This window comes from Aythya fuligula, chromosome 2 (genome assembly GCF_009819795.1).
Source record: "Aythya fuligula isolate bAytFul2 chromosome 2, bAytFul2.pri, whole genome shotgun sequence".
NCBI classification, from domain to species: Eukaryota; Metazoa; Chordata; class Aves; order Anseriformes; family Anatidae; genus Aythya; species Aythya fuligula.
This window is the reverse complement of record NC_045560.1, coordinates 59,775,305-59,790,722: the sequence shown is the minus strand read 5'-3', so window position 1 is coordinate 59,790,722 and position 15,418 is coordinate 59,775,305.

The window sequence follows — 15,418 nt, the reverse complement described above, 5'->3', positions numbered from 1 at the left end:
CCTCCCTACTGTTTTTTCTTATAAGATACCTCCCTGTAGAAAATAACCTTTATTCAGTCTATACAAGGATACTACTGCTGGGAAATTTGTTTCAAGACTTGTATATCGTTATACCAAACAACTTGTACTGCAGTATCAACACTAACAAGCAATGCCAACGATATGAATGCTATTGCTCCCTGTTGCTAAGGATTAATATTTTTTTCTTTTGTATGGCCAATTGGTAAAGAATGCCTAAAACAGGTGGAGTTTTTAGCAATTGCCAATTTGTTGTAGCCTACTATACTTTTAAGTGACAAATTGCAGTTTCCTTTGCTTATGTCTAGTTTGCTGTGTCCTCATTTCCTCCACCTACCTCATGTCTGAGAAAACCACTGGGGATGGTTTGAATTTTGCTAAGAGAAAGTTTCTTCACTAATCTATTGTCATGAAAACCCAAATAAAGAGGAAGTTGGAGCACAGACATGGCTAACTAAAACCCTAAATGTGGAGACCTTTGACAGAGGGCAAATTTTGCCCCCTTAGAGGGGTAAATGGCTCAGAACAGGATACAGAACTGAATGCAAAAGCTGGTCCCAGATACATGCAAAGTTATCTTTTTCTTTTTCTTTTTTTTTTTCCTTCCTTTGACCCTCACAAATGGATCTCATTTTGGGGTGTAATAATCTGCTATGACTGTGCATTTCTTGTTAAGCACCAAGACATGCTGCTTCAGTGGCAGTTTGCCACTCCTTGTAAATAGCAGGTTTAACATTTCTTTTAATGGTAACAAAGGAGATTCAATATAAACTCCAGGATAATGGAAAGGGCAGTAAGGTAAGCAAGTTGAACAACCAACTTGGAGGCAGAAGTAGAGTCTTCCAGTGCCCTTTGCAGGTCATATCAGCAATACACCACTTACGCCAGTATGTTCTGCATGCAAATAATGGCACTGTCTTAATTTGGCACAATGAGTTCTAAAACATACACTTCTGACCGAAATATCACTGGACACCAAGGAAGGACACCATGCAGTCAATCCCACTTTAGGATGCCAGGAACTGGTTACAAATTCTTTGCCATGTTACTATTTGAAATTATTTCTTGTCTCATTCTTTGTTTGTGAGAAATGCTTTGTTCCTTGCTGAAATATTTTTTGCAGCTGCCACATGCCGAATATAGACACTAAAAATCACTAACTCCAGCCACCAAGTTGTTTTGCACAAAAGCATTGATTCGGTCAGTCTCACCTCCCAGGCACATTGTGATTAGCAACAGCAGCAGTGTTTGAGCACTGGGTGGGTTGGAGAGGGCAGCAACACCATGCAATAATTGTCACCTTTCCACAGTGTTAAATGCCGCAACGTATGATGGTGTGGACGTAGGTGAAGTGGAGAAATACAAATGGGTGGCATCAGAGGAACTGGGCTGACTTTTTTAATGCATAGCAAGAGAGGATGAACTTGATAAATGAAAGAAACAAGTACTTATAAGAACTGAAGAATGAACTCAGCTCTTCTGCTTGTTTTTGAAAGGATTAAAGCTTTGTGTAGCTGCTTTTCCAGATGTTTTATAAGACTTGTAAAATCTGGTTTGGCAAAATACTTTTGATGGCAAAATGATATATAGAAGACCTCATTTACAGGAAATGATATCATTCCGGTACCATTTGTAGAAATCCCACAATAAACCCAGCTTGGTGCCACAGCATATTAGTAGACTATTATGTTGGGTTTCATCTGGAAAACATGCGTCTGTCTTTGCACATTGTGGGGGTAGTCAAGATAATTGCAAAGTGTCCAGCTGTTTCAGATGAACACCACCGGAGCTATGGGAATCTGTTTCCGACCCAGAAAAGGGATATAGCGTTAACTTGCAAACAGTGAAAATTGCTAAAAAATGAAAGGAAAGGAAACCTGATATTCAGAGGCTAGTAACTGCCATTAGTTTGTATTATTAAAGCTGTGGTATTTGGACAAGGTGGTAATGGGGAGAAAACAAAGGGATTAATCGCAAGGATGAGATGATAAAAATCAATTGCCTTTGATGTCATTTCCTGTAATTAGACTTAGCCTTAAGGGTTTTGAAGATCTTCAGAAATATGAAAATGGTACGCATAACCTGTGTTACTTAGTGTGCTTAGAATTTTGTTGTAGTGTTCGTTTTGTAATAGCTTAAATATCTAGCTATATAATTATATTTATAGATATACCTATCTGATAGTTTTCGTAATCCATTGTAAATTACCTCTGCCAGTCAATTAGTCAGGCAGGCAGGAAGTCCCACCCTGGCAGAGCATCAGTGTAAGACTCTTCTTTCTCAATTTTCCCTCAGACACACCATCCTGAGAAGCCACTTTTTCCTACCACAGGAAGCCCAAGAGAACACTATAGCTAGCAGTCTGACAGCCAAACTGAACCCTGGCCTTTTGTATCCTGCCAGGTTTGAAAAGCTGGACATCACCCTAAAAGTGCCCAGAGATAAAGCCGGTGCTTGAGCGGTGGATGGCTGAGGCTGAGGCCCGCCATCGAGCAGGTATGCAGAACCTTACCGAGTTTATCGGAAGCGAACCATCCAAAAAGCGCAAGAGGCGTACCTCATTCACGCCACAAGCCCTTGAGATCTTGAATGCCCACTTTGAGAAGAACACACACCCCTCTGGGCAGGAAATGACAGAGATTGCAGAGAAACTGAACTATGACCGGGAAGTAGTTAGAGTTTGGTTCTGCAATAAGAGGCAAGCACTGAAGAACACAATTAAACGTTTGAAACAACACGAGCCTGCGACAGCAGTTCCTATGGAGCCCTTAACAGACTCTCTGGAAGAAAACTCCTAAAAGCAAAACAAAACAAAACCACACAAAAAAAAAAAAAAAAAAAAAAAAAAAAAACCTGCACCAACAGAAATGTAACCGTTCGAACTCTGAAAATACCTGTTCATCACCCTTGTAAGTAAAAGACTGAGAAAACTACAAGAAGGACAGAACAGTTTATAAATGTCCATGGGTTTTCCTATATAAAAACAAAACAAAAAACTACACAACACTTAGTGTGTGTGTGTGTGTCGTAGAATTAGTTCCCCAAAAAAGAAAAAGCCAGTTTTTTTTTAAATGGACTTAAAGTAAACCAAATAACTGCTTACTTTTTTCTGTATATTATGAAAATGTGAACACATTTTAAGGAAAAAAGAAAAAAAAAAAGAAAAAAAAAAAAGAAAAAACTTTTATCTGTTTAAAAGAGAATACAAGCCTGCCACCTGGAGGAGTGATTGTAGCCTTTCAGGTATCAAGTGCTGATTCACTATGAAAACTATTAACCAAAGTCAGAAACATGGCATTGCAAACTAGATTGTTAGTCTACTCTTTTATGGGTGTAAAATTGTGTTATGAATTTTTACATTTGTATTTTGAAAAGATGAAAACAACAGGATTAATTTCTCTCATCCTTGATTGCACCCCCTGCAGGTGTGTACAAACAGGTGTTAAAGCCATTCCATCATGGTCACCTCCGTTTCTTTTGTTTGCATTTAGTCAACATTTTTGCAATCTCCAAGTGTTTGGGTGCCAAAAATCATTTGTTTTTATTGTGATTTGCAGGGTTTGGTATTTCTCTTCTAAGGGTGTAAATCTTGGTTTGCATTTATATTTTTTGTTTTTTGTTTTTTGTTTTTTTCTGACTCTTTTTGCTGCCTTCCACCCTGAGCTCATTCTCCACTCCTTCCCCACACCCTCATAACCCAGTACTCTTTGAAGATTTTTAAAAAGAAAGTGCAACCTAAACACTTTTATATTGATATGCTGAAATGCAATAGAGGACAAGGAAGGATTAGAATTGTGTCTGATGAACTGTTAGCTCACACTGAACATTGTGTTTATTGTCAACTGCATAGCTTGGGATTTCTCTGTCCTTTGGCCACAAACCTGGAGAGGTTACCAAAACTCATTTTGTAGTATAAACATAAACTACACACTTGGTTCAGTACTGCATCTATATCACGGTTCTGTTTAAAGCAATTTCTCTCCAAAGTCTGCTAGCCAAAGAAATTTCTTGAGATTCTGATGAAAACAAGCAGACCAAGAAGTGATGAGGATGGTCTGATCATTACATTACAGTGGACTGCCTCACTGTTAGTGCTTGGTTCCTTCTGCCTTTTTGGTCATCCCAATATTTATGTTTGCCCTGTTGAATTCTTCAATGGGAGGGTGGGTTTCTGCAGGTATCTGCTGTGATCACTGGCTAGATTAAGCAATCAGGATTTAGGAAACCCATTGAATATCCTTTGGAAATAGTGAGGTTGGTCACCTGCAGTGTTTCAGGTGAATTCTCCTTTAAAGACAACTTTCTATGACTTCCATGTTGATGGGACAAGCATCTTCTAAAATACTGTGATCATTGGACTTAGGAGTGTACCAAGGCTCACATGGAGAGAAGGGTGTTAAAGGTTCTGGATGGGTTATGGGTGACCCATGAAGGTTACCTGCAATTTTCGTCTTGTGCTGATTTCTGCTCCAGACTCTGGACTTTAGCCCATTGTTAGGATGTGAGCTGCCTCATGATCAGGAAGCCCTTAACATCTGACATTCTGTTCAACTTACTGTAGAGGAAGTAGAGTAAAAGTTCTGCTGGTATAACTCCTGATTGCATTCACTGACCTCAGGATTGTACTGGATTTTTGGTTGTCTAGCCAAGACATTGAAGAAGGCTTACAAAGTACTGGGGTTTTCAAATAGCACCCCTCTTACAAAATTATGTTTTCAAGAACTCAAAAAGAAATAGTGAAAGAAAGGGGCTTCCACTGATTTCACTGGGCTCTGAATTTGGCCCTCACTATTTTATTAATGGGATTTGCCTTGTAACATAGGGTATTTGCTGCATGGCTGGTAGAGTTCTAAGGTTTCATCTCTGCCAGAAACTGCATCTAAATGTGAGTGCTCCCAAAGGTCAACGTTGGAGAGCACTGAGGATCCAGTACTCGGGGCTGGGCTCATGTCCAGTGAATGCATTTTAGGCTTTAAGCTTCAGCAGGGTATGTTTAAGGATATTTTCAGTATTGCTTTTATGAGGAGGAGAGTGTGAATTGTTATTGACTCTTTTCCGACTGTTGATATATAATTATCTGTTGGGGGAAAAAAAAATAAGTAACCACAGGTAAATTGTGTGAGGGACAAAAAAGCCACTTTACCCAAGCTGAGCATGTGAAATAGCCTCACAGCAACATCTGACCCTCTGGGTTCTCTTTTTCCCCCCTCTACCCGTGGATACCTCTATCTGTGGATATATATATCTCTGATATCTATACCAAACAGAGCTAAACTTATGGCCACAATTTGATTTACATAATGGTCAGGAGACCACCCAGCAGCCAGCAGGGACGCAAGGAAGAACAGATACCAATTTGGAAGTGGATGCTCCTGAAGCCCTACCCATGTCTCCAGTATGCTGCTAATTGTCTGGTCATTAATGCCATGAACATTTTACCTGTTCATCCACCCTAGAGACCGTATGCCCTCCCTTTGCCCCTATCATCAACAGCCTGGGAACAAAACCATCAACCATTTGTTGTCTAAAATCTAAATTTCCAGTTCTCCCAGGGACTGTGCTAAATTTTGTGAAGAAAAAGTCCCCCTAGAAGAAAAGTTAGCTAAACGGTGTACAAAAGCTACTAAATGTTTAAAACTATGCTGGCAGCAGTTATATAAGCTCTCTTCTGTTCCACAGTACATATCGGAAGGATATAACTAGGACAGTTAAAATGTAAAATAAATATAAATCGCCAGCTTGGAAGAAAAAATGATGTTCATCCCACAGTCTTAAAACCATTCATGTGCAGTGATTTTTTTTACAGTTTTCTAATTTTGTATTATGTTTTGTAAATTATTTATAAAGTGTTGTAATGCTTCTTATATTAATTTTTTTATAAATAAATTTTTGCTATGAGGCATAAATGGTGCCTGAACAGATTCTTAGGAAGACAAATTACGTGTGAGTCATACATCTTTTGGGGGCCATAAATATTTTGTTTTATTTTGTTATCAGTAACATTTCTGGTTTCCATTTGTAAACAAATTTCATGTATTGATTACATTTGAATACCTTTTAATTTTGCATGTGACTAAAAGATAAATTGCTACCAGCAAATGAAACAAAAGTCTCTTCAGTCATATGTGAAGGTTTAATGGTTTTCCAATTTATTGATCATTGAATTTTTTAATATATATAGAGAGAGAGAGATAGTTATTATTTGAATAATGAACCAAGGGTTCACTTGCTGTTCTGATTTTGTCTTTTTATGTTTTTTCACTAAAAAGCTATTTTGGACAGTTGAAGAAATCAAATGCATTCAAACGGTTCCAGTTTCTTTATTTTATTATTGAAAAAAAAAAAAGGAAAAAAAAAAAAAGAAAAAAAAAAAGAAAAAAAAAAGAGAGGGAGAGGGAGAACAAGAAAGCAAAAAGGAGCTAGGAAGGAACAAGTAGAGGCGTATCAAAGAACTCAAGCTATAACCAAAAAGAAATATGTAAAATGCCTTTGCTCGTCTTCTCAATGCTGGACCAAAGCTCAATGTATGTAGGTATATGCACATTGTATAGATATGGCTAAATGTTGCTGACAATCTTGCAATACTAAACTGTTACTATTAAAAAAAAAAAAAAAGAAATACAAAAATAAAACTGTTCATCAGTGTTTTACCTCAGCACTCTACTTGTACCCAGTTATTGACCAACATTCAAATAAGAAGATAAGAGAGGAAGTTAATTTCCATGTCATGGTTGACTGTAAAATCTGTTTGGATAACATTTTGTAATGAGCTTTTTGTCATGTGGTTTGCTTGTTTCCAACTTGAGATTATGTGGGGCACATTTGTTTATTTATTGTTAAAAAGTGATATTATTATTATTATTATTATTACTATTATTATTATTCTTATTTTTGTCCTATGTGCTATAATCTACAGAATGGTCACCAGGGTCACTTATGAAGCACTGCAAAGAGATCTGTTTTTCCATGCATGGAGCATGCAGCGGGAAAGATGGCAGTACGAAATGGACTGTATTGTGTTCTTAAAAAAATGCTAATAATTCCAAAAGGAGTTGATGTGGTGGACTTGTGACCAAGAAACCAAACTGGATATTTAAAAGCTCCTTACTACTCTGACTTTGAAACCAAAGCTGATTTATCTGCACAGGTTGCTTAACATGAAAAATAAGTAAATAAATAAAAAATAAAAAACTGACAAAAACTGTACTTAATCTAGAGCAATATCTGTATGGTCAGTAAAGCTGCACTTTGTGTATTTCTTAACAGCTTCAGATCTGTCACTTTTAATTTGTACCATAAAAAATAAAGAATTGTTTGACATGAAAAAGAAGCTCCTTTCATGTGTTTGTCTTAAATCTCATGCATTATTCACATCATCAGAGCTCATGTAATTTCACATCCGTTCAATACAAAAATAGCTAAATGCTTAAAAGAAAGGAAGAATGAAAATCCGTTTGCACCGATGAGCATCACTTTATCTGCAAAACTAAACGCTGTTTCTGTACCCCGAGTGGGCATGTACATTGGTGATGTCTTATTTTCTCCACAGATATGCCAAGCAGAGGATCTGTGGAAGGAATATTGCAGAGTCATGCAGGTGAGTGTGTTTTATCGCCCACGCTGAGAGGAGCAGAGCGGGTGTGAAGTCCCCAGCCGGTGAATCTCCCAGTACCCCCCAGCTCCCATAGCAAAGCCAGGTAAGCAATGGAAAGGGAGTATGGCAGTGAGCTTGGTTCAGCCTTTCAAATGGCTTCCATGTCTTTGCAGAGCTCTTGAAGCTCATTTTTTTACTTATTCCTACTCATCTTACTCATCTTACTCATTTTGTTAGCGATGATGATGTTAGGTAGCAGAAATGCCCATTGTTCAGGCCATTTGCACTGAGTCATGTTGAATTCTGCCTAAATGTGTAATTCTGAAACACTAACAATTTTTGAGAAATAAATTAATTTTTTCTTATAAATTTGTGGGAGCAAGGCCTAGAAAAAGAAGTTCTGACAGCATTAGAACATTTTGTTTAACACTTCGGAACAACACTTTTGCAGATTTTTCCTCTGATTTTGTTAAACATTGTTTTACATTTCCAATACCATATATTGAATAATCAAAAAGGAAACTAAATATTTACTTAAACCAAAAATACAGGGAATATCTGGGATATTTGTTTATCCTGATTTTTTCCAGATGGCAATTTCCCTTGTCTGTTCATTTTTTACTACATTTTCAGAGATATGAAAAAGGTAAAGGAGAAAGGTAATTTTCCTGTAGACATGATGATACTCTCTTTATAAGCAGGGCAGAGATAACAGAGATATAATCTTTTGTTAGACCAGCTTGTATACGTGGAAAAATTAGTAAAGCTTTTAAGTGCAGAAAACTTTCTTCAGTCTGACACAAAAGCAGCTGAATCCAAAGCCAAACAGAAGTTGAGAACAAGGAGAACTAAGTTGTTAGGGTACCATGATGATTTGAAGTCACATATTAATATTATTTAAAGTGTCATTTATTTGTTCTATGGGCTAAGGCATAATATACCCGTTTCTGTTCAGAAGTGATGAGTACAGGTTTCTACACAGCACCTGTGCACAGGGAGTGCTTACACCATTCATCAGCCATATTTCAGACCCATCTACTTACATGATACAAGGATGTGAAGATTAACCCTGTGTGCTTTCCCAGAAGGCATTAAAATGTGAAAATGTATAGTTTCATTCTATAGTGATAAAGCACAAAGCAAACATAGATTAAAGGCTTCTTCCCCCCACCCACTTAAAAATGCAGAAATTTGTCCTTGGGTCTTATTTTAGGTATTTTAGGTGCCTCACAGGCACGTGATCCTACCTACCATTACTTAAATTACCCGGATCTGTTTTGTCACACGAAATAGTGATTTTGCAAATTGAATCAATTATTTTTACATTGATCACTGAAAGCTCAAAATAGATCCTGCTGAAATGAAACTGTAAGACCTCACACCCCATACTGACTGCTTAAACATCATATTTCTAGAGCATGGCTATGGCAGTACTCTGTAGCTCCCTAAATGCAACATTAAGGACAAAGATCTTTAGAAGCACAATTCTTTCCATGGTCTCTCTTTTACACTTCTTGCAGAAAAGAACATATTTGCAGTATTCTTATACAAGCATATACAAGCACAATCATAAGTCCTTCCTGTGCCCTGTCCGTCCCTTAAGTCAGGTGAGATGGAAAGAAAGCTGGAACCAAGAGAACTACACAGTGAAGGCTTGTTTGTATGTGGCCTAATCCCCTGTGCAACCACTTTATGACTGGTCACAGTCTAAATTTTATCTGGGAGAAAAACTTATAGTATTAGCAGGGTTTTAGTAAGAAAAAATTCTCTTCTGCTGACTGAAACTTCAATTAAGAAAGCATTCAGGAAGCCAAACAGACTGATAAAGAGGGAAGGGTCTCTTGGGGTTTGGTTTTTAATCTGAGAATTCAGATTCAATATGAATTGTTCCCATATGAGATCATGATGTTCTTGAAAGTAATTTAGATTAAGGAGTAAGGAGGTGATGTTTTTTTGTTGTTGTTGATTTATTTCCCCTTCTCTCTCCCTCTGCTCTGCAGACTTGGATGTTTGGGTTTGTTTGGTTATTGTTGTTCGCAGTCCTTTACAGTTGTATTTTTGCCACACAGTGGACAAAAGTGGTCAGGACTGAGCAGAGTCACCATGTAGCTCAGCAGCAGTGACCATGATTTTTAATTGAGACCCAACAGCTCTGGTTTCTTCTGAAATGCCAGCAGCAGCTTTGACTAATCAGCTAGTGCAGCTGCAGGGCGAGGCTTGGAGCAGCTCATGTAATACTAAGTCCTTTGTTTTCTTGTGTTCATGAGGACACTGAACTACTTGTTCAGCAGGCATGACCAGTGACCACAAGTCAGAACACCAGCTGATTTCGCAGTGCAAAAGCCATACGCACATGCACACTCACTGTGGGTAGGTCTTGGCTCAGGCCACAAACACACACACACAAGCTCAAGGGGCAGCTAAAAATGGCTTTAACTAAAATTGTTAGGGACTACACAAATAGGCCTGTCCCAAAAGAGCATGAGATCCTCTTTCTGTGGCACAGCAGCTTTAAGTTGTGGTGTGATCTCCACCATGACCTCCACCAGGCCTGGACTTCCTTCCTTCTGTTCGAATGCCACGTACTGATGGCATTCAGCTAACGAGCCACTGGCTTTCAATTAACAAAAACTCCATGCCCTATCCAGCTTATCATCCCACAAAGTGGGAGATATTTCCTCTCTTAGAGATGGTCCCAGGTTGGTTCCTCTATTTCCTCTCTTAGAGATGGTCCCAGGTTGGTTCCTCTATTTCCTCTCTTAGAGATGGTCCCAGGCTGGTTCCTCAAATGTTCCCAAGATGCTGAAGATCTTAAAGGGCAGTGAACAAGTTGGTGACACTGCACACATCTGAATTGTCTGGTGACTTGCAATTGATCCTGGGGGAGTTGGCACTGTCCCTACCACTGTGAAGTCCCCAGCTGCCGTGTGTAACCTCTGCATGCTCATCCTTTTTTCCTTTTTTTTTTTTTTTTTAATTCATTTAAGAACTTGTGTTGACAGTCAGTCTTTCCCACTAGTTTTTAATGCTATTATCTTTAAACATCTTGTGTACATTTCCATTGTTGACACCTTTCCTGTCTGTATAAAACTTGTCTTTTCACTACCAACTGTTATGAAAAAAGACGAAGGCATGAAGACCCTTTAATTTCTTTTCTCAAAGAAGGCACTCCACTGTTTTTGTGTTTTTTTACCGTCTTGCCTCTGTCCTTTTGATATTTTCAGTTCATGTCTTCTTAAACAAGGGAGCATGAAACTATATCCAAAATGACCCCCAAAATTCATCCAAGTTAAGATACCTGAAGAAAAGCAGTCATTTATTGAATACTAGCAGCTACTCTCAGTAACTAGTTGTGGAAACTTGCGGGACTGATCTTGCAAGTGTGTAATGTAAACAACTTTATTTGCCTAACTACTATTACTGATATCTTGATGCTATTTTCACAATACTTTTAGTGACGTGGAAATCTTCACAGGAATGGACCTATCCTAGGCATTTGTGAATCAATACTCATATTTATCACTTTTTCTAGCTCATCCATCAGTATATCCTGATATGTCCTTTACTGTTTTTGAAATACAAAAAAAAAAAAAAATCAGAAGGGACTATATCTCAACAGGAAAGGTATGTGCATACTCTTTTTGAGGTCAGTACAGCGAGTGGTTTATGGCTCCACAGGCGGCTGCCAGAAACACTTGCTGATGAAGATAATTTCGGGGGCAACGTGGGGAAAACAGGATAAATGCAAAGAAATGAGCTATTAAAAATTTTTAAAAACACTCATTTGTTGCACTGCATTTAAGATCCTCCCTTCTGAAGGTACCCTAACAAATTTACATACTGACCACTAATAAGAGACCTTACAGCAGTACCATCTCATGCCTTCTGTCTATATAATGCCAAGTATGTGCCTCAGCAATCTGACTCTGAGCATCATCAGCCAGCCTTGGCATCAAAACTCATCAGGTGGTCTTTACAAACAGACTGATGAACACAAAGATCAGGGATCAAATATCCACGCCAATTTATGCACTTTACAGCTCACAATATCATCAAAGAATTTACTCAGTGGGTAATATGTAATAAAGACCACTTCTGAGAAAGGAAAAAAAAAATAAAAACTGGCAGTCTTTTGTTTAAATAAAAAAAAAAAAAGAGAGAGAGAGAGAGAGAGGACGAAGAAGAAGGCAAAACTGACAGAAAATGTTTCTTCCTGAGATGTGTTAGAACAGCTGTACACAGTAATAAAAGCCTATCAATTGCTTGATATCAGCTGAGCATACACTCACTGTACATCAAGCCTGTGAGGATTCTGTATTATTTATAATATACTTTCTTCTGCTGTGGTTAAAGGTGTGATATCAAAAGCAGGTCCTGTGGCCCCAGACATCAACTGAAGATGAGAATATGACAAGTTACATTTATGACTGGAAAATTATTGAATTTCATGATAAAATTGAAACCTGTCTGTTCTGAACAAAATAAAAAATTTTAAAGGTAAATGTTGAGCCTAAGACTATTTCACTGGAGTAATAATAATAATTTTCCCAAAACTAATTTAAATTCTCCTTGATATTTAATCATTCACAGTTTTTAGAGAATAGGAATGCATTGTCCATTTTCAAAGAATCACATGGCATAGGTAATTAATTTTTGATTGTATACAAGTTGATGTTTGCTATTTTAATTATGTAAACATACTCTGTGATCTTTAGAAGTGAATGTATCTGTACAAAAATCAGCATCTCCATCCCAGTTTATTCATCTACCATCATGTCTCAGGTAAGTGATCGGTTTTGCATGTATTTAAATGTTTATGTAGCTGTGTTAGCTTGACATCAAAAAAACAACTCATTGCATGCTTGCTCTCTTCATCTACTTAGATTTTATATAGTTTTAATCTCAATTCAGTTACTACGTTTTAATCTTTACAACATTGGCCAGTCTCGAACTAACCTGATAGAAGGGAATAAGCCTCACAGATAGCTAAATTCCTACAGGTTTAATGCAAATACCCTAGAGAAGAAAGAGGCAGATTAGAGTCCCAGAAGAGAAAAAGGCTGTGGAAAGTTCAACCCTTATTCAACACCAGAGAATCAACATGGGGCTGGGAAAAAGACTGCCCTTCTATAAAATCTTCAATTGTAGAGGAAAAAAAAAAAAAATAACACTGAACCCACAAGTCACTAGGAGATGTGCATCCTAGGAAAAGAGATTTCATTAGTTCCAATGCTTACAGTGCTGCGTATTTTTCATGTGATTTACAGCCCCGTTCACCAGTGCCTTGGAACAGGCATACAAGCAAGGACCACTGGGCTGTCTGGTCTCACATCCTTCCTTTCACAAAGCCCACTGATAACCTCTTCAGAGGAGTAAATCTTGCAGGGGGGCATTTAAATTACAATGAATGGGCACAAACCTTTTCCCAGCACAACAGGTAAGCCTTTGTTTTCTTTAATACTGTTTCTTATTGTGGAGAGGTGCTATGTTTAAAAGAAGGCAGTCTGTCACTTCCATTTCTGCTGCAGTAGTTACACTGTAAATTAGGGGGAAAAAAGTTTCCAGCTGAATGATAATAATAAAAAAGTTCCATTCCTATTGCACTGGAAATGTGATTAAAAGGCAGGGAATAGCCTCCAAGTAGAAACTGTTTATGAGGTATTTTATTAGAAAGTGTGTTTTTCTGGCTCAGGGTTCAAATCAGAAAAATAAGATACTTCTGAACACAGGAGACAACACTAATTTTCATTCATTAATTTTACTAAATCTGCAGCAGGCTTGAGGCCATTTTTATTTGCTGTTGTCAGCAAGAAGTTGCATGCTGGATACAGTTTATTTAACTGGGGAAAATATTCAAGCGGACAAGGTTGTAAGTTTACCTTAGGTAGCTTTGTTGCTTGGCTGCTTGAGTGTTGGTTCCAGAAGTGGGCAGTATTTGGACATTTCTTTTCAATGCTGTCCTCTTCTTTTAAAGCTCATCTGCTTTCAAAGCATCTCTGAAGCTTGCTGCCTTCAGCACCTGTGCAGTCAAATGGGTTAGAGGAGGCCAGCAAATCCATATCCAATTCAAATTTTCAGAACAAAGGTTGATTGTGCTTGGCAGTGAGGATTATCTTCGAACAACAACAACAACAAAAACCCACGCTGTCCCTACTGTGGAGCATGGCACAAGCCACAAGTACTGTGAGGGTAAATGAAGCCCCACCACCCTTACAGGCAGCTCTCTGCACTGGGGGTGCACCCTCACAAGCTACCTGCTCACAGACACTGTGGATGGGTTAGGACACCTGCAACGCAGGCACCCTGAGCATGTGTTCCCCAGCTCATGATGTCTGAGGTTACCCTGGCACTGTAGCTGCAGTTTGTATGCCAGTATGGGAGATACAGGTAAGGGAGCAAATTTATTCCTCACCTATGGGCACTGAGGAGCTGGGAGACACCAGGGAGCTGATCTTGCTGTCTCTAAAATGGAAAATCTAATATGCACTGATAAATTAGTAAGTTTAGCTAAGAAATACAGCTGATTAAGTTAACACACAGTTCTGGAGACCTTTTCTTTCATGAGCTGGTAAGATCATTCTTAAGTATAGTCCAGATAATCAACATACATTTTTTTCCCCCTTTGCTCAGTCAGTCCTAGTGATTTTCCTTCAAATTCTTCCGTGTTTCATCCACAACTTTCTTCTGCCTTTGATGTTTATGGCACAACCTAACTGGAGTCAAAGACTAAGAATATAGCTAGCAGATGCGATGTAGAGTCTTCCCCAACACCCTGACACCCAGATCAACTAGGCAACAATTTTCAGAAGACGATGATCCATACATTTATCTTTGTGTAGACAAATGTGGTCTGCAAACAGATTCAATAGTAGGATAGGCTACTACCCACGTTTTCATCCCTATACCCACCCGCCTAACATTGCTGCCTCTTCAGATCTTGCAGCAGATACTCTCTTGTTCTCACTCACTAACTCATTTCAGTTGGGACAACCTCAACAAACACTTGGTATCCCAATTTTCTAAGCTAACCCACTTCACTCTGACTGAAACATGTTGAAGAGCAATTACACAAGCTGCTCCACTGGCAGTCTGGAGGCAAAGGTGCAAAAAGAAAGGAATGAGGAAAAGGCTGAGCACAGAAGTGTCATCTGGATCCAAACACTCAGCCCCCCGCACCTCCTCCCAAAAAGCAGATAACTCTTCTCTGCCTCAGTGTTTCAGCATGTCCTTTAGGGAGATTCACACCACCCATGATTGTGCTTTGAATTTTCTGCTGTCTTACATCCTCTCAGTAATATTTAATCTTTTATTTTCCTTTGGCAACATGAAGAACATGCCATATCTGTTTTGAAGAAGGAGAATTATTTGTTAGAGGACTGACATGCCAGAAATACCTGTATTTTTCTTAATGAACCTCAGAGATTGTTTCACCTGAATACAGAATTCTGTGAGAAGAACTGAAATGTGATCTTGTTTTCCATATCAATATTGAAGCAGTTTGCCCTTTTTCTTTATTAATTTTTTAACATTATGACATGACCAAAGCCCTTCTTTGTCTCTCAGTCTCATAAATTCTAACTTAAGCTGCCATTCTGGTGAAGATGAAAAATTAAAATTCATGATTTTTATTTCATAAGGTAAAGTGGCCCTGGACATGAGCACATCTGAGTAGAAAGCCAATTGTTGACCAATTGTTGACACTCACTGCAACCCAGGCTAGGAGGAGTTTATTGCATACGTAAAGTATCAGACAAGTAGAAAAATCAAGACCTGCAGTTCTCTATATATGATATAGCAGTTACAACA